This window comes from Amblyomma maculatum, chromosome 9, assembly GCF_055883805.1.
Source record: "Amblyomma maculatum isolate TAMU_Amacu chromosome 9, ASM5588380v1, whole genome shotgun sequence".
NCBI classification, from domain to species: domain Eukaryota; kingdom Metazoa; phylum Arthropoda; class Arachnida; order Ixodida; family Ixodidae; genus Amblyomma; species Amblyomma maculatum.
In genome coordinates this window covers 5,101,080-5,121,340 of record NC_139352.1, presented here as the reverse complement: position 1 = coordinate 5,121,340, position 20,261 = coordinate 5,101,080, and the positions used below count along the sequence as shown (strand labels likewise).

The 20,261-nt window shown below is 44.8% G+C and overlaps 1 protein-coding gene across 1 annotated transcript in view; it reads right to left on the bottom strand.

Moving 5' to 3' along the window:
* LOC146178139 (uncharacterized) overlaps positions 1-20,261 on the bottom strand; it is a 106,551-nt gene that overhangs the window by 8,493 nt on the left and 77,797 nt on the right. The window lies entirely within an intron of this gene.

The window sequence follows — 20,261 nt, the reverse complement described above, 5'->3', positions numbered from 1 at the left end:
GTGCTATCTTGGCGGCAGTGACAGAAATAAATGTTCGACAGATGAAATGCAAAATGCCACAAGCAAAGTGAAACTGGCAATGATGCCATATCTGCATAAGATGTCAGCGAGGCTGAAGGAGGAGGCGGGCAAGTACTATTTGCCAGTGCCATTTACACACACACCATGCTGACTGACGAAATTATGCCCCGTATCGACAAAAAAGCGAAGAAAAGTGGCATGTGACAAATAATTATGCGAGGCTAACTGTGAAATGGTGAAATGCAGTGCCGAAGTTGTCTACGAGGTACCACTAACTTGCGGCAAATCATAGGCCAGATTGGAGGCTCCGTGAATGGTCATGCACGGAAACATGACCCATTGTTATCGTTGGTGGATAGCTTACCTAAGCATTGCTGTAACTGCTAAAAATGACGGATATAGGCTCAATGAGGTGCAGCAATACTATTGCACGAAAACTGATGAAGGACACGATTGTGTCTGCGACTCGTGAGTTATGCGATACAAGACAGAGTTTTATTATAAAATACTGTGAGACTCTGCTTGCTGTATAAGAATTGTTACGCGTTTCTGAACGTGCATTCACGGTGTATATATTTGTTCGCTTCAAACACGTGCTGGAGATCATTCAATAAATCAGTCAGTTTCCGTTGCTACTTTTCACCCATCCTTTGTGTGTGTGTGTGTGTGTGTGTGTGTGTGTGTGTGTGTGTGTGTGTGTGTGTGTGTGTGTGTGTGTGTGTGTGTGTGTGTGTGTGTGTGTGTGTGTGTGCGTGTGCGTGTGCGTGTGTGTGTGTGCGTGTGTGTGTGTGTGTGTGTGTGTGTGTGTGTGTGTGTGTGTGTGTGTGTGTGTGTGTGTGTGTGTGTGTGTGTGTGTGTGTGTGTGTGTGTGTGTGTGTGTGTGTGTGTGTTTTGTTTCATGCGGCTTAACCATGTCTATATTAATATTAACTTACCCAACAACATGTTATGCTCAACACAGTGCCGATTTAAAATTTTTGTTGCTTGTTTCGATTGTTGATAGCGGTAAAAGAAAGATCCCGTTATAAAATAACTGCACCCAGGTGCTATCAGGCTAACACATACACAACCTTTCATGAGAATGAAACTGAATCTTTCATTATCCATATACCTCCTCGGGTGGTAGTAGGCATATTGTAGATGAACCTATTCCTATACGGACGGAATAAACATCTGGATCACAGCAACTGAAGCTGTGCGTATTGCTTCGAAGCCAACATTACGGAAGATTTGTGCTCAGTGCGCAAAAACTGCAGCCGTAGTCCAGGAGAGAGTAGGCGCGAGCCTACTGTTTCATGCGATTAGAAGCTTCCGCTGCTCACCAAATTGCCGTTGCTGACGAGACACTCGATCCGTAAGAACGCGGTCTACACAACGAAAACATGATATATATATATATATATATAGCTGGGAAAATTCTACGCGACCGCGTTCTTAGTTATATTCAACCCATAAATTGTGCAATGGGCTCCGACATTGCAGCTCCTCTTGGGGCCTCTTAGGGGACACTAATTATAGTAGCAAGAATCAAATGGTACGGCCGCTAAAGGAAATTGGTGAAAGCCATCTCATTCGGAACTTTCAGACTGTTCGCCACGAGTTTCGTGCAGGATATTGTAGAGGGAGACCAGAGAGCACAATCCCACTCTTACAGAAAGGCAAAACTTACAGATACGTATTGCGAGTCTGTGATCCGAAAACGAGATTTTTTTTTTTTTTCTAGAAGCGAGGCCCCGTAGCGACCAGGTGATTGCCCGCCCCACGACCCGATAGTATACCGATAGAAATGCGGAGACGGCGAAAGCTTCGCAATGCATGATTTTCGTTATTTTCCTCTTCAGCACCACCCACACCCTCCCTCCAATTTCGTCTTTATTATTTTTGTGTGTGAACCGTGAGTCAAAGATTGTCCCATGAGATTTACGTCAAGGGAAACACGGCAATGCGACTACTTGTGTTTTAGCCCAATGCACACAACGTCGTGAAAAATAAATAATGGATCGTCACCCTATAGTAAGCGGTTTGAATCGTTGGGGGATTACGTTATTTATGCAGAGACCAACCTGTTTATAAAGAAGGCCACTTTTTATAAGGTTTGCATAAAATGTTAAATCTGGGAGTCCGGATACTTGAAGATGTTACGGAAATGTTATTCAAGCAGCTTATTTAAGGGCTTCCATTTTGATTGGATTTTTTTGCGAGGTGTTTCGCCCCGCTGAAGCATCCTTCAAGATGTTATTTTTTTTTTTTGCCCTTAACGATATTTTACGCAGTCAAGTAGAGGAAAAGTGAGACTTCACTCCTTCAATAACCACAATATTGAAAACAATTTACTCCGTGCAAGTAGCGTGTCTGTTCCTATCAAACTCGGAGGCTGTCGCTCTGAATACCTCCTTAAGTAGATTTATAATCGCACGCTCGTGATACAGTATATCCCGCTCCAAATTTCCAAAGCACGCAGAGGTAAATCATTTACAACGTATGATAATCGTAGCATGTAGTACACTTTTTTTTTTCATTTGATTTGGTTTCGTTTTGGTTTGGTTTATAATGTTAACCTCCCGAAACGACAGCCTATGAGCACTGGAGAGCTGCAGAAATTTCGACCATCCGGGGTTCTTTAACCAGTGCAACGGAGAAGGAAGTTTTCAAGAGGCGCAACTCCGGGCGAGTGCTCCCGGCGCTGGCACCGGCTATATTGTCAAAATACATGTAAACTCATTTGCGCTAACATTAGCCCAAATTTGAGTTTTTAAGATCTGGCGGCAAGTAATGTGAAAGTGTTTGCGGTTTGTAATTATTTAGAAAATATAAATCGGTGTTGCGGGTGCATGAAGAATTTGATGCCGATATTAATTGTGCAGTACTTATGGTAATCTAATGGTCGACAGAATGGCATCTGGCGAGCAGCAAACACAAATAGTAGAAGCATACTTGCGAACAATTGAAATATATAAAGGAAAAAGACCTGCATTGTTTTCTTTCACAGTTAATATTAGTTTGCTCACGTATTTCTTTCTCATTTTTCCTTGATTTATTCTTCCTTTCCTTCGTTTTTCATTTCTCAAAACAATGATTAATCCTCGCACTTTTTTTTTACGCTTCCAATTCTGGCGAATATACGCTTACTCATTTTGCAAAACGGAACAGACTGACGCCTAATGCGCTTTGTCTTCAACGATGTCGCTATATCCCCGGTGGCCAACTTCGGGACAAGTAATTGCAGAGGCAGTCAGCTATTTCGTGAAAGGAATAACAGAAGGACACCCATTAGGCGTGCATGATAAGCTGCGTCTGCATTGCTATTATACATTCTTTTTTAGTCACTGGCTACAAATCTTACAGTGCTCACCTCGTGCGTGCGTATGGTTTCTCCTTTTTATTTCGGTGTTCCATCTTTTCGTTTCCTTCTCTCTCGCATAGGAACCACCTCATTTTTGGCGATGAAAATATATATTTCTAACAATCTCTCTCCACCCCAATTCTTGGCCGACCCTCCTATATGGACCATCAGCTTAGAGGACAACAACAATAGCAGCGGAAAGGAGATGTCGCAAGGTGTCGCCCTTCCATTAAGCGGGGTAAACATTTGTGCCACCGAGGCAAAGAGTTCTTCCATAGGCACAAAAACACAAATCTCCATCGTTGAGGAGGGCGTGGGCGGTAAGGGCAAGAAGTCCAGCAGCGCAAATGATGGACACATTCCACAATCGTGGCAGCCTGTTCTCCTTGTGAGCAGTTTTCTTTCTTACCACTCTCTGGCGCTGTCGCAATATCGGTCGATATGACTCCCGACTTCATCTCGTCTACCGTGGAGAATGGGTAAGTGTTTTAACGCAGAAAAAAGTTGGCATTTTGTCGACGCAAGCCGCTGCTACATTGTTCTATAAGACTGTATCGCTGTTACGCTTCTTGAGCCACACAAGGGAGGTCATCTCTCAGTACGGGTCAGGACGAGCATTGTTATTTTTTTTTAATTTTTATTTTTACTTTAATGAAGTGTAGCGTTGAAGGCCCTGTTTCTCCAGAAAATGCGAATCAAGCTATGGATTTGGCAAAATGAAGGGGGCGTAAATGCCTCAACTTACAAAGACCGATGAAGAACGGAAGCGTCATGTGGCTCATCATCATCATCATCATCAGCCTGACTATACCCACTGCAGGGCGAAGACCTCTCCCATATTTCTCCACTTAACCCGGTTCTGTGCTAGCTGCATCCACTTAACCCCTGCGAACTTCTTATCTCATCCGCCCACCTAACTTTCTGCCGCCCTCTGCTACGCTTTCCTTCCCTTGGAATCCAGTTTGTTACCCTAAGCGACCATCGGTTATCCTCTCTTCGAACTACATGTCCTGCCCATGCCCATTTCTTCTTCTTGATTTCCACTAGATTGACGGCAACTTGAGTTATTTCTCTGTTACCATTTTCCGTTCCATAACCCTCTGCGTTGTCCTCAACTTAAGTAGTACCCTCTTGGTTAGCCTCCACATTTCAGCCCCATAGGTGAGTACAGGTAAAATGCAACTGTTGTATATTTTCCTCTTGAGCGATACCAGTAAGCCGCTAGTCATAATCTGCGAGTGCTTGCCACATCCCAATCTTATTCTTCTTGTTAACTACCAAGTGCCTACCAAGAAAAGGACTTCATGATAAGGAAATAAAAGCTGTGTAGGTTGCTAATATAAACTAAAATCCCAGCCCACAGGCAGCTCTCTGTTTGTTAAGCTCCGGAGATTGCTTAGAGTTTTTGTTAGCGCATTTCAGTTCGGAGGTTAAAACGCAGGTTTTTGAACTTTGACAATGATAAAGATTGACGCGCTTAAGCGAAGGCATTTATGGATGACATTTGCATAAGCGTTTCCTTGCCCACCGTGACTGGTCAATGTCGGTCAACGAGGACTTTAAATTATCTTGTGCACTCCTGCGGTTTCCCCGAAACTACGATTCTGTAGATTCTGATGAGGGCTTGGAAATACTTTTTTTCTTCCAGTACAAGCATCGACTCCTCAGGACAAAGGTATGAGCATGATGCCCTTTTTGGTGGATTCGCGTAAATATGCATTGGTTTTAAAAGTGCGAGAATAAAAAAAAATCGTGGCCTTTTTATATTCTAAGCAAACTTAGAAATGCCACATGGCCAAGAAGAGGAACCAAACAACCACGACTGGGCCGGGAGGCTCTTAGGGCAGCGCTCGCAGCATGCAAATGAGGAGGCTGCTTGCAATTTCAGTGTTCAAAGATAGTTCCGAGGAATAAGCTTGACCATGCGGTCAAACGGAGCGAGGTTTACCGAATGAATTCCAACCCGTACTAGATGCGACAAAACTAATACAGCGACTGCTAAAACTTAGAGTTGGCAAAATAAGATCGCGGCCATTTCTTCAGTTGATAGTATATGACTTCAGTCTCGCATTTTGCTGATAGTGGTGATCATACGAGCGGCGGCTTCCAGATCTGCACGGATTAGTTCCCAGCGCATCAGAACAGCACGTATATCTGTGGAGCGCAAAATAATCTACTCATAAACTAGATCTGGGGAGTACATCTCACCACTCTGTGACCAAACACACCATGTTGGTCGTGACTCGTGAGTGTTCACTATAGTGTCAAAACTTCAGGGCTGCCATTTTTTTCGCACTTCTTAATGAGCGCATCCTCCATTAAAGGCGGCACCCTTATTTGCCTCACTGCAGAGTGAGCAGGAAGTGATAACAAAAATATAACACGATTTCATATCACAGATACGACGCGATTATTATTTGGCAACGTTCAGGGTGGTTTCATACCATTTCGCTTTCCATTTAATATCCTTCTGCTAGCCAAGTTGGAGGCTACTTCATGGTGGGGATTAAAAGCAATGACGCATGTGTCTCAAACTGTATACCTTTGATTGTAAGTGTGCGCGTGCCGCCCAAACTTAATTTCCTGTAAGCCAATTTATATATTTAAAATGCTCAACACTTTGCCACCAAGTGGCCATAAGCTCGTGGCGCTCCGTGACTTCTAGGACCCTCGCAATATTTTATTACTTCCTGTAAACAAAAAATAAATTTTGTCCTCCTCCTCTTCAACACTTTGCCAAAGTCACTGCCATTGCCTCAACGCTCTCCCACTTGTTTTCCTTCTTTTACGGCGCGGTTCAGGTGCCCACAGTACAAGTGTGACAGATTGAAACAATTATTATCATTATTATTGTGTCAATGCTAAACCACTAAGCAAAACTATGCCAAGCAGCGCTTTCGCACGTCTTAATTGGTTTAAGCGGACTTAGCTGCACTTAAACCGTAAAATAAATTTAAAATTATTTCTTACATTTATTTATATTAACCTAAATTACATAAAAAATTTCCTCTTTTTAATTTACGTGACCCCATCTATGAAGGAAAACCTGCTGTACTCTCAATGGGCAGTAAACAGCAACACAGCCTTATTACTCGACGTTCGCAGCTCCCGCTTACACGTCAGCAAAACAATTTATACCCTCAGCTACAAACACCGCATGCTTCCCTATAAGCGCTTCGCGAACCGCGGAAACAAGAGTCAAGCAATAAGAGCGTCTCGCGGATTTCCGTTTCCTTCAAAGTTAACACATGATCAATGCGGAGTAGAAGATATAGACAGCAGACAAATGGAAGCCCCGATTTTGACTCCCTAAAGCCGTGCAGGGAAGCCTAAGCTACATGGCTCTGGTGACCGCTGATAAATGACAGATGCCAAGCACCCTTCTACAGTTTGCTTACATGTAGGCAAATTCTTTAACATATTACTTTTAGATACCCCGTATACGTGGTACGTGCTTCGGTCACATAGAAACCACTTTCTGTACAGTTCATTTCGATATCGAATGGAGCGTCGGTAAATGCGTTATTATGAAAGCTAGTCCCCGCAGCCTACCTTCATAAGCCCCAAGTTTAAGTTATTGAATGAATGAATAAACAGATGTGCACTGTTACGTACCAGGAGCTCTCTGATTTCCTGGCTCGCATGCCCAGTGACCGCTCTAGTAGAGATAACGCTGCACAGTTTTAGTCGAAAGAAGTCCGATGCTTTCTACGTCGGCGAAGCCAAGAGGCGACCAACAACGGACATTGCTTTTATTCTACCGCCACCGATTCGCTTTCCTGCGGAGCTATCGTAGCATCAAGCTTCCGGCTCACAGCTTGAAATGCTCGGGTGTCTCGGAGCTAGGAAATCCTGTGGCCATAACGTCCGGAAGCGGGACCTAGGGACCACAGGGGGATACGGGTGAAGCAACGCGTAAATGTAAGCCTACAGCGGCCACGCTACCGCCCACTGCGCCTGCTAGCGGCAGTGATCCGGGCTAGCATTGCAGGAAAATCTAAAGTACAGTACCCATAATGCACTATGCCTTTTGTGGCTCTCCTTGTGTGCTCGAATATTCGTGCTCATCAGCGGGCGCCAGAAACTTATCGCGTAAGGAAATACAAAGATAAATGTAGGGGTCACAAATCGGAAACCGTGCCTGTGAGGCTGTCGTAGTCCTAACATCCTTGGAGCTGTATAAAAAAAGCAGCGTCTGAGCTCTGTACTTGAGTTTGAAAGACCAGCTCCAGTTCGTGTAGAAGCAGTACTTTCTCTGCAAAAGCGAACTTTACACTTTTGTTTTGCTGGAATCACGATGGGACAAGCTCAGGCAGCGAACCAGAAACGATTTCTGCGAAAATACCAACATTTCCTGCAATCACCATTACACCTAAATCCCCAAATATTTCACAAAGAGCGTATAGAAAATGCAGCACGATGACTTAAGCGTTTGTGTCATCATATATGACATAATCCGGTTAATGGGCATGTTGTTGGTATATGCACCTTTTGATGCAAGCAAATGACTGTACTCTTAAGCGGAGTGTGTTAGTAAAGCCTAGAAACAAACAGCGTCGATAAAGCTATAAACAACCTGAAAATATTGGCTATATTAGATAAGTTGGATTGTAAAAAATCGTCTGTGTCAGTCGTGCGGCGGTAGGTTGATGCTTTGAAAGTCGTCGCCGCGTTTATTTTGAAAGAAACAAAAATCATTTTGCTCGGTGGACAGTCACTCAAAAAGCTGCCGGGATACGATGGCCTAGATAAATCTTCACATTTCAGTAGTCCATCTACTGGTAGCCTCGCAACAAAAATTATAGGGCCACCAATGCTGAGTAGACGCGAAGCGACTTTAATATCACTTTTGCATTCCGCGAAAATGTTTGCTGAACTGGTTAATTGGTTTATAGGAACGAAAAGGCGCTGTTTCTGTCACGCTTCTCCGTTCACATCTGAGCTGCACCGTAAGAGAAGGTAGGAAGGTCTCAGTGGAAGTTGAAACACAGGAAAAAGTTCCGTAGTGGAGGGTTATGGAGACCACTTGGGGATCCAGCACACGGAAGCCTGTTTCGCCTCCATCCTAACCCAGCCGCCCCGTTCCTACCCGGTAGTAGCCGAGCGTCTTGACCACTGAGCCACCGCGGTGGACCCTTAATCTCAACTCAGATACGACGATGCCTTTTCGGTCGAATGAGCTTTGTACGCTATCGCATAGCAGGCACGATTTACAGACAAAAGACGCAAGAACTATATGCTGTACCATATGGACGACAGAAGTCAGAATATCCGTCACAGCTACCGGAGCCCAGTAAGTAAGCAGAAGTGCAACATCACCACCGAGAAAAAGTCCCATCAACGTCGCTTTCAGATGCGGTGCAGACGCTTTGGGGCTCGAAGAACACGAAGGAGGATGCGCAACTGATAAAGGAACGGAACACCGCAGCCGGCTTCAATGTTAGCGAGTGCTGTCAGCTCAACGCAACTCTCCCTCCTGCGGACATGCACCGCTCCTGTCTCGGGCGTCACGTTGCGTCTTTAGCTCGTGCACGACCTTTCTTGCCCGCTGTGTCTCTTCTCAGCACGCTTCAAAGGGAGTTGGATGCAGCGACGCAGCCGCTATAGATACACAGGTCAAGGTTGCCTCGAGGGCTCGGAGCGCCGAGAGGCGGGCGGGCACGTGTACGGCGCATTTTCTTTTCTCCTGGAAATGTCTGAGCTCAGACAAGACATTAAAGCGCCAACTGAAAAGGGAAGCAACATGATCTGATATATTTACGCGAGTTTGTTGGAGCTCCCGTTACGCACAAAGTCGCCGTTGTTCACGTTCAGAACGAAACATCACGGGCATGGCACTGGCAGGTGGTAGCTGACCACTGATTCTTCAGTGGTTTGCGCGACTTAACGAGACCACACGGTACCAGAAAGTTTGGAGGAGTTGTAACTCTGGTTGCTCATTTGAGGTGGTAACGTGGAGTGAGAACCAACCTTCCTTGATGCCGAGTCAGGCTCGCTTATCCCTGGCACGCAGGCACGTTCATACGGCTTGGTTAAAGCGGGGCATTACATGTGGGGTGGTCGCCTACACTAGTGCGTCATACTTGTAGAGGCGGAGCTTATGCGTCTCCAACAAATGTTTTGCGAATCGACACAACTTTATTATGAGTCAGCAGCCTACGAAGTGAGAGCTTTAGTTACAGCGTGAAAACACCAATACCATCAAACTGGATCTATTCTTAATCCAACGCAGTCCTCTCGCATCTGCCAATTACTGCAATAATCCAACCTAAAGCGTTCGTGCAACGCATGGTCTAACGCGTGGTCTAACGCATGGTCCAACGAGACTTGACTAATTCAACTTAATCCTTAAAATCTATTCTTAATTCACCACAATGAAAAACCAACGAAATACAAACACAAACTAAACCACCTGTAGTATTAAATTGTAATCCACTATAATCCATGCTTAATACAACGTTATGCACCCTTTGCCTTTTACATTTCTCTTTCCTTTTTGAGTTTGGAGCCGTTTTCCAACTGGAACCACGCGGTGATGATGTCACAGTCCTGCTTGATAATCCTAGGCTTTTGATATCATCCTCGACACTTAACGCCGCCGAGTTCCGCTGATAATCGGAAATGTTCGGGACTCCATTCTGTACCTTTGTTAACGGCCACAGATTGTGAAGAAGGATACCGCATTCAGATTATGAGCAATCCTGTAGCATACAGATTATGAACAAGGGTTACATACAGAATCCAGAACGTTTGCTAGTCACTGACGAAAGCGCGTACGTACTCTCAGATATCTATTCACGTGAGTCGCTGCATGCAACCCTTGATATTCCTGGCCCCAGGAGCCGCGGCGTGGAAAGAGGGAGCGGGAAAGGAGGAGGGTATGATGCTGTACGTGTCTGCCGTGTCACTTCAGATGTAGGAGTGAAGGCAACCCTGTGATGTTTTTCTTTTTCTTTTTTTTTTTTTTCGAAGTGGGGGCTTCGATGTGCACGAATGCTGTGGCGATGACCTCGGGTTGTCTCAAAAGCGTTTCAGCTAGATGGCGGGCATGGAGCCTAACGATCAGCGCAAGAGCCAGCGCTTGGTACGGTGAACACAAAAATACTCCGGGAACTTATGCTCGATTAATGCGAAAGCATTTTGTCCTGAGCATTTCACGGATTGTGAACGTGAATTCAACTAATGTTCTTAGTGTTGAAGTGTAGGTTACAAAAGTGAATTATTGTGTTATTAGTGTTCATAATCATAGAAAATAGTGTGAACGAGTGCTGGTAACTGATTTTAATTTGCGGTAATTGGCGTTTGTAGCTAGTGTTACTTTGAGTCCGTTACTATTTGCAATTATTATCAGTTGGCCCATGTGTTTAGTGTTATATAGCGTTACATAGGATTTATGAGTACCACTACCTAACTTCTTCCCCTATATTTATTGTAATTAAAGACTGCGAGACTGCGCAAGAGAAGAAAGCTACGAAGATGCTGAAGGGTATCGAATGCGAGTGATCTACAGTACAACAAAATGCAATTTTCTCGGTTTACAGTGCGAATTGGATTTATTGTATGCTGATAAATAACTTTGTTGTTATGGTCGCCTTGTTAAGTTGTCGACACGTGCAGTTTTGAAGAGGCTTTCCCGGCAGGGTAGCCTGCGTGCAAATTTGAACAGTTTCTTTACGTGCTTACAGAGCTGTGCAAAGCGCATTTAAAAGTAATATAATGAAACAGCAAAAAAACGTCTACTAACTGTCCAGTGAAACAGCAATACAAAACAAGTGGTAATACAGCGCATAGCAGACTGGAAAAATACCTTTTTAGGAGCTATTACAAGCGCAAAACGACACACAACTGGCAAGTATTAGGTAGTACGACAAACTAAGAAGTGTCGAAGCACTTATCGTAGATAAGAGCTCGGGGAGGATCACAACTGCGACTATCTGTCTTATGATACCGAACACATTTTCCAATGGTGATCGACTTCCAGCAGAGTACCAAATAATGACCGTGCTTCTTTGCATGAGTAGGCCACCACTTTTGCATCTCGCTAAAAGCATGCCTCGTTTACCCCTTCATATATCTGTTGTTCTGTTAGGTAACATTGTAGGACATGAAAATAGCAAAATTATAAGATTTGGCTGAAACAAAGGAGAAAACGAGGTGCAAAACCGATGCACTCTACGCATCCGCTCAATTTTAGTCCACGTGAAGCTGTATATTTTCCCTTGAGTTTTCCAGCTTTTGAAACTGGAACTTTCAGTCGGCGCTTTCCGCGCATCACTTAAGTCACCCGCGGATGAGGACCAGGCCCGCTTCGCTTTGCGCACCGAAAACGCTTAGTCCTAACCCCCTACTCCCTGTTCCCTTATTACTTCCTTATTATAAATCCACTCCACCTTGGGATATTCCCCTAAATATTTGACCAACATTCTCACTTCGAGTTATTTATTGATCAACACAAAAGACAAAAACAATTGGCACAAACGACAAGAACGAGTAGTGTCGAATACGGCACACGGTACAACACCAGCCTCAGCCATCTTACACACTCACCCAATTATTAGTAATTTGGTGTCAGCTGTAAATGATGTCTCATGTGGGATAGTGGTAAATGGTAGAAACTTTTTTTAATTATCTGAGGTAATTAAAATTCGGCTCTTTGAAATGCAGAATTGCTTTCGAACAGCGAAAACAATTTTGAGACGTAATGCTTGCGATATAATAACAAATAATATAACCTACCATTCAAGTCATAGATTGAAGCTGTAAAACCCTGTGCTCTGTGTCTATCGCCGTTCTTCCAGCTGCTATTACTTTTACTTCTTTTTGTACCATTACATGTGAATTTTAGACCTGCCCTGTGTTTTCGTGAAGTTTGAAGGATGCGCAGATTTGTGCGCATTGTGAATTATATTTGCATAATGCTTAATACAATGCAGAAATCAGGAAATCCACCCTTTAAAGCCGTCCGGTTTTAGGTAAAGTTAGTGTAATCAGCCTTATCTTTCAGCATGTACTCTAAATAAAGGCAGCAAACCAATGGTAAGAATTCGAACAAATGAAAGCTTTGTCTGAATTCTACACACGTCGCTTATATCGTGGTCAGCTAAGCAGGTCCTCATAAAGACAAAAAGACGAGGTGGTAGCCGAGAAACAAAGATTGGAGAGAGCATAACAGAGCCAGTTAGTATTTTACAAGACTAACAATTTTGCTTGCGTATTAAAGTATGGCATGCAGTTCTGGCAATTCGCGGCAGTTACTTAACGGATATTGAAGAATGCGATGCAGTGCCGACCTCATTCCTTTACGGAGAGCCATTAAGCTAATGACAACCTTATTCGCAGCAACTTCCTTTCCAATAAATTGAGCGATCACAACACTGTAATCGCTGTGAACGGCCCACCTGATGCCGCACGTTCTTTTATGATTACTGTGATGCGAATGAAGCTTTGCTTTAACTAATAAACTCGGTAACAAGCATATATCAGTAAAACGAATGAACTTAGCTTAGTGCAATCTTCAATCGTGACGCCAAGAAATGCTCGTCGTCATTATCATATATATATGAAGCCAGGGGCTCCGAAACCAGCTGATGGAATCAAGCCTGAAAGTAAGTGCTTGCTGCCTATAGCCCTTCATTCATGATACAAGAGCTGAATTTTGTTTTGTACTATTTTGGCTTTATTTGTCTTTTTTCGTATTCCCTAGCACTGCACAGTGAATAGTAGTGTGTGAGGACAACATATATGTGTGTTGAGCTTTTTCTCGCGCTCTGCATGGTGCACGTATTCTCTTTGCCAAAAGTAACCAGACAGCACGGTTTGCTGCTTAGGCAGCATTTATGGGACATCTCAAATTGTTAATCGCTTGTACTGGAAGAAAACCATTGACCCTTATTTGTGAAGACCATTTTCGCCTTTTGGGTTAGTGAACATAGTTAGGGCTCCGAACATAGCTCGGAAGTAAACCCTGCAGCCTGGTTACTTTTGGCAAAGACTGTACACGTTTGTGCCTGCGACGAACGTGCAAAGCTCTTCTCTGCAATTGTTTACGTGTTTGTGTGGCAATCAGTTGGCATTTATTTATTTATTTATTTATTTATTTATTTATTTATTTATTTATTTATTTATTTATTTATTTATTCATTTATTTATTCATTTATTTATTTATTTATTTATTTATTTATTTATTTATTTATTTATTTATTTATTTATTTATTTATTTATTTATTTATTTATTTATTTATTTATTTATTTATTTATTTATAATCCCACAGCGGCCGTTAGGCATTACAGTAGGGGGGGGGGGGGGGATACATCCAAGCAAAATAAAATTGTACATGCAGCACAGTTCTTTTTGACAATACATGACAATAGTGCACACTTTTCACCTCAATATCGAGGCACACAGGACAGCTAAGCTTTAAGACATTGCTTTACAATAAATAACAAGAAAGAGGACTACAAAGCAAATAAAACTTTAAGCGTTCAGCGCTAAAAAGAAATCGTCATTGCATAAAATAGAAGCCACAGAAACTAGCAAATTATTCCACTCCTCCACCGCATGGGAAAGAAAGAATGTTTAAAATAATTAGTTGTGCATTGAAATGGTCGGATCGTTTTCGGGTGGTCTCTTACTTGCGATACATAGCTTGGGGGCTGAAGGTAATTTAATTTTCTGATACCAGTGCAATCGTGAAATATATTATGCAATACTTTAAGGCGGAGACATTGTCTCCTATGACTAAACTCTTGGCACCCCAAGCTTTGCTCAGCACTCGCAGTGCTTAGATTCCTACAATAATTACCTCAAACAAAACGGGCAGATCGGTTCTGAAGAAGTTCAAGTTTCGCTCCTAATGGATCCCACACCGTGGACGCGTACCCTAAAAAAAAAAAAAAAAAATCGAACATTCGAGAAATAAAGTCTTTCTTTCAGAGAACGGGGAACGGTTTTGAAGTTGCGATGCAGGAACCAAAGCATTTTGACACTTTTCGATACTGTGTAGCCAACGTGCTTGTTCCAATCTCATGCATGGAAGAAACTGTCAGCGCAGTTGTGTGAGACGAGTGTCGCCAAGTGCGTGCGAGGTCTCTTTAGTAACTTGGACTACCGCAAATAATTTCGTTGTACTATGACATCATCACCCTCCATTCGCCACGCGACTGAGTACCAGGCTCTGAACCAGGCGCAGGGTATCCCCCTCTCGCATGGCGCTGCGCTTCTGCGACACGCGCGTGATCATCCTGGCGACCTGAGTGGTCGATTGCTTGAAGGCCGAGCGTATGGCCGCATCGCTGGTTACTCTGGAACCACATTCCTAAGACTCGTGTCTTGTCTCGTTCGGGAAGTAGCTGTCCTTCGAGAGAGACACTGAGGGTCCCTTCTTTGTGTTTCCCTTTGTGAACTCGCAGGAGTTCGGATTTTTCTGTGGAGCAGGCGAGACCTCGTGCACCGACATATCCTTCCACGCAGGTAGCCGCTGCTTGCAGTCGTTCTTTCTGGCCGAGCAACCCGGAGGTAACCCAGACCGTGAAGTCGTCAGCGTAAAGACCCGAGTGCGGAACAGTGGGAGAGCCGGCTCTCCAGCGGCGATCTGGGTTGCCAACTAGTTCTGATCCAGCACGCCCAGCGAGCAGCGAAGCTCAGCGGAGGCCTGGAATAGGGACACCGACCCTGTGAGAAGAAGGAAGATGGACCTATTCTGCTACTAGCACAAGACCTTCCTTGAGAAACTAACGTATTTCCTATCCTATCCTATCGCCCCCTAGCTCTCCTTTACTTCCTTTTTCCCCCTTCCCCAGTGCGGAGTAGCAGGCAATGGTCTCTACCACTGGCCGACCTCTCCCCTTTTCATTTCATTAAATCAACTCCTCTCACTCTCTAAGGGGTAATAGCCTCGATTGCGGATGAGTCTAAATGCACCCAGTGTTACATTGTGGAAGCTTGCTGCGTGCTACTGTGCGTCGTTTTGTCCACTTTATAATGCCATCTTATATTTCTTGCCATTGCTGGGATTTTTCTATCTCGTGAGCCCGATAACGATGAACGAGGCCGCCGGCTATCTTCTTAGCGGGATAGGTAATGCTTTGGCATTAGAGCGACAACCTTATCGTGTCAGGCGCGGCGCAGCGAACGAATAGCGGCGATAGAAAAAAATTAAAACATGAAATCACTCGTATACGAAAGCAAGATTGGTGAAAACTGCGATGTGCGCGCTCTATAACGGCAGTCATTTTCTTCGCAACTTAATTAAGAAAGCAAGGCACTGGAGAAGGCGTACAATCATGGAGTGCTTGCTCTGTGCATATTTGAAACCCAGGGGAGTTTTTAACCCTATAGCCTAAGCACCTCTTTCTACCGAATACCTGGCGTCGCCATCATCCTGCAACGGACGACAAAAATAAAAATTGGCAGTTGTTTAGTTGAGTTGAGAAACCTAGTTGAGTGGCGAAAGCAACAGCTGCATGGCTACACTTATGATAGCTTAGGCTACGCGCTGAGCAGCGTACGGGCTCTCCTTCTCCATAGTTGGTCCATATAAGCAACACACACACACGCACGCACGCGCACACACACACACACACACACACACACACACACACACACACACACACACACACACACACACACACACACACACACACACACACACACACACACACACACACACACACACACACACACACACACACACACACACACACACACACACACACACACACACACACACACACACACACACACACACACACACACACACACACACACACACCTCTTCTCCGCACAACTAACGAAGAGAGTGACTGTGGTTATGACGTCACTTCTCCGGCACGAGCGGAGCACGCGTCCGCGACAACACAGCTCCGACACAGCAGCTGTTGCCTCTGACGTCACGCGGCTCCCCGCGCACGCGCAGCTTGGCCCCCGCTGTGCCACACTAAATGGCTCGACGACTAGCGTAGTATTGCTTTCGCAACAAAAAACGTCCTGATCGGTTCAAGGGGCATGACGTCAAAACCATATGACACTCAATAAATAAAGTTAACCAACTGAGCGTTAACCAACCAAGCGTCAAAGTTAACCAACCAAGTGAGCGTCAAATGAAGCTGAAATTGCGAAGATCTTTCCCTAATGGAGTTACGTTTAAAATGGAAGTAATTTACTGAAAGTAACTTGCCGCTTTTGGGGTATGAAGGGACTCTGCATGTCAGGTGGGCAAGCAAAGCATAGACAATGATCCGTTGGTGACAAGCGCATTGGAGGGGAATCTAGAGAACGCGTTGTGATGCGTATGGCTTCCTAACGCGTGTTTAGGAAGGGTAATAATTTACAGTAAATATTAATGAATAAATACAAACTAGTTAAAAGTATATAAAATATATGGAATAAAAAGGCGGTGTAAAAGGCGCTTCGCGTCAACTGTTAAAGCAATGCTTAAGAGTCCTCGTAATTTTATTGTTTTAAATACTATCCGTATCAACAGTGTCGCCGCACGGGCATATACCTGAACGACTGTTAATCTCTCGGCGTTTTTTTTTTTTCGTATTTTATTTTTATTGTACCTTTCTCCATCGATTCCATATTCGTGCGCGTACACGCGCACCTGGGCTCTTTGGCTATGCGGACACGTTGGAACACGTTGGAACCGGACGCAAAAGAAACCTCGCCGCGCAGCAAGACGTCGTGAGTATATATATATATATATATATATATATATATATATATATATATATATATATATATATATATATATATATATATATATACTGGCCGCCTGCTGACGGCGCAAATCGATCACAACGGCCATGACACGCTCGCTTAAATCATGAAGCGTCAGTCTCGTCGGCAATAGAACTAGCCGCCCCTGTCAAGCATGACACTTCCGCAAACGTCTTCCGAGATTGATTGCGCAGCATAGGGTGATCATGCGATACCTCTCCTATATTGAACGCTTTATTGTTGTTTTATAGATGCATCGACCGGGTGACTGCTGTTTTTGCCTTTACCGAGAATATACTTGAGCCCGGACCGCATTCGGCAGTTTCATTTGCCTTTCTCTAAGTTCTATTTGGAAATTCATTATTTATTTATTTATTTATTGAGATTTTAACGCAAGCTGCGATAAACGATGATAAAGTGATTGAGACTGGAGATCGCAATATTTTGGCAGTGCTACTGAGGGCACGGCAGTCGAAAGCATTTGTATCAAGTCACTGCAAAGACAACTCTGAACGTAATAGATGTTCCCAACTTGCTCTCAAGCTGTTATTTTGAGATGTGGGGAAATTTTTCTGCTGGCGTTGACGTTTCCCACGAGGTGTTTATGCGAAGGTGGCCGTTAGATGTACACAGTGTTGAAACACTGCTTAGAAATAAGAGCTTTATGTTCTCTCTTTAGAATTTCTGTAAGGTGGATGCTGCATGGACCTGTAGTTTTAATACTGAGCGAAGCACAAAGGGCACATAGATCATCGAATGCTCGAAACCGCCAACCATTATCACATGTGACGCTGGGTGTAATAAGTTCGGTTGACTTTACGTTCTCAATGTCTATTTGACATACGTGATTCGGGCATTCCAACGTTGCCTCTTTTCTCCCTGCCTTAGGAGGTGAAGAGGTGATCGGACGACTTGTCACTGTCATCTGGCCATATTTTCGACCGCCGCGCTCGCGCGACGGTCGGAGCGGGCCCAGAGAGACAGATAACTTTTACAATTCATATAGGGTGCGCATGCGTTCCTGTTCTTGCCAGCCGGCCCTGTTGTTTCGTGCAGACAATGCCTACGCGGTCCTGCGACACTGAGCGGCACGCCTGCCGAGTGGAGTCCAGGGATCTCGGACAGGTGTACATTGCGTTGGTTCCTCTCTCTCTCTCTCAAAGCGGCCCTGCTGTCGCCCCGAGAGAGATCACAGCCCTGCCCATTACGTGCTGGCGGCACGCATTCCTCTTCGTCACTTCGTGAGCGCACCAGAGCCTTGCTCCTCGCTCACCTCTTGGAAGGAGGGACTCTATGGTGCGTATTCCGAATCTGTGTCGTTATCGAAAGTGTCGTTATCTCCCTGAGATCCAGTCGTATGATTTGTGACAACACCGTTTCCACCAATCATATGACTCAAGGTCAAGAAGACAATGACACTTTCGATAACGACGCTAACTCGAAATACGGACTTAGGAGTGTGTATCGCTGGAGGACGGCGTTCAATAAAGGTTTCCTTTTGAGCTTAGAGGCTGGTATCATTGCAGCGAATCGCTCTTCTCTCCCCGGGGGTTGAATGTGTGCTGCGCTGTTTCAGTGTGCATGTGGTGACAGCGGATTGAGCCTCGGCTCGTGCAAAGCAGGTACATCACCTGTCCAACGTAGAAGCTTCAAAGTGAAAAGGGGGATTTTCCTCAGGCCTTTTTCCTGCCTGCCAGCCGTGGCACGTGGGTCTTGTACCAACTGAGACAGGTGGTAAGTGTACGCACCGCTGCAACAGACACCGACTTATTCGCATCGTTTTTAAGCATCGCTTGAACCTAGTTAACGAGCGAAATAATGGTTTTGCAATTTTCTAAACGGTTCTAATAAGGGGGACACTAAAGCTTTCCGTTAAGAGTAGATGCGACAGCGCCTTTAATACCACCTTTTCTTTCCGCGATTTGTTTTCTGGAGAAAGCTACGCGAGGCTAGTAGAAGCGAGTCCCACCGCCAGCTGCGCAGTTCTGCAGGCGTTCCGCCGCTGCGCCGCGCTGGTCTCCACCACTGATTTATTTAATTATTTTAATAAAACTTTATTTTTCACTTATTTAAGAGGCCCCCTACTCCCTGCTCCTGGCACGCAGGCTTGACGAACTTTCACACCGAGATTGATGAGAGTAAGGATGATAAATGTAAAACCTGCGAAATGAGGGGAACCCTCGGCCGCATAATTTGAAAATACCCTAGATCTCCGGGTGCTAGAGTAATTAGAGAAGCCTGGGAGACCCTTCTGCGAAGCGAGGTCCCCGCTGACAAGCAATAGTTTCAAACGCTGCACCAATTCGTAACGTCACGTTCCTCGTTATGCAGCCTCACTGCGCATGCACAAACCATTCGCTGGTCGTCTTCGCGGCGCCATGTCTCCTTCATCGCATCTAACTCCGTATAATCACGTGACTAGCTGTGTAGCTGAACATATAAAGGTGAGCGTGTGCGCTGGCTAGTCAGATGCTACATGGATGACAAAGCGGAAGGTGAGCGCGCATATAGTGTGCAGCATCATCGGAGACTGCGAGAAGCTGCGTCGGACGACCCGAAAATCTTTACTTGTCCTGAGGACGCCCGACAGCGTACAAATAAAACACGAAATGCTAAGCCTCCGTCCGAGACGCCAGAAGAGCGGGAAGAAAATCACGCGAAGCGGTGGCGCCAAGACGTGGAGCGGTGAAAGCAGACGCCGAGCCGAGCTTTCGCTACGTGTATCTTGGCCTATAGCTGAGGTGAGGCACTGCTGATTTTTTTTATCTAAACGCGATTGCTTGAAAGGGCACGTTATGCAGTAAATCCGGTGTCGCTGTTGGCGTCGGCATTGGTGCTGGCATTGGGAGCAGAAAATCATGAGCATGGCGCAGGCTCACGGTTGACATGGCCGAGCACTGGTTCTTCGATGGTCTGTGCAACGTAACGAGATATCAGAAAGTTGAGAGGAGCTGCTAACTCGGTTTGCTCGTTTGAGATGGCAAGGTGGAATTAAAACAAACCTTCCAGTGCTCTTGGATGCCAGACACTCTGGGCATAGGTATACGGAGGCACGTTCATAAGGCTTGGTTAAAGCGGGGCTTTATATGGGCTTTATATGTCGAGGGGTCGCTTACGCTATCGGTTCATACACTTAAAAGCGGAGGTAAGGTGCTAACCATAATTTTTGCTTAGGTTGTT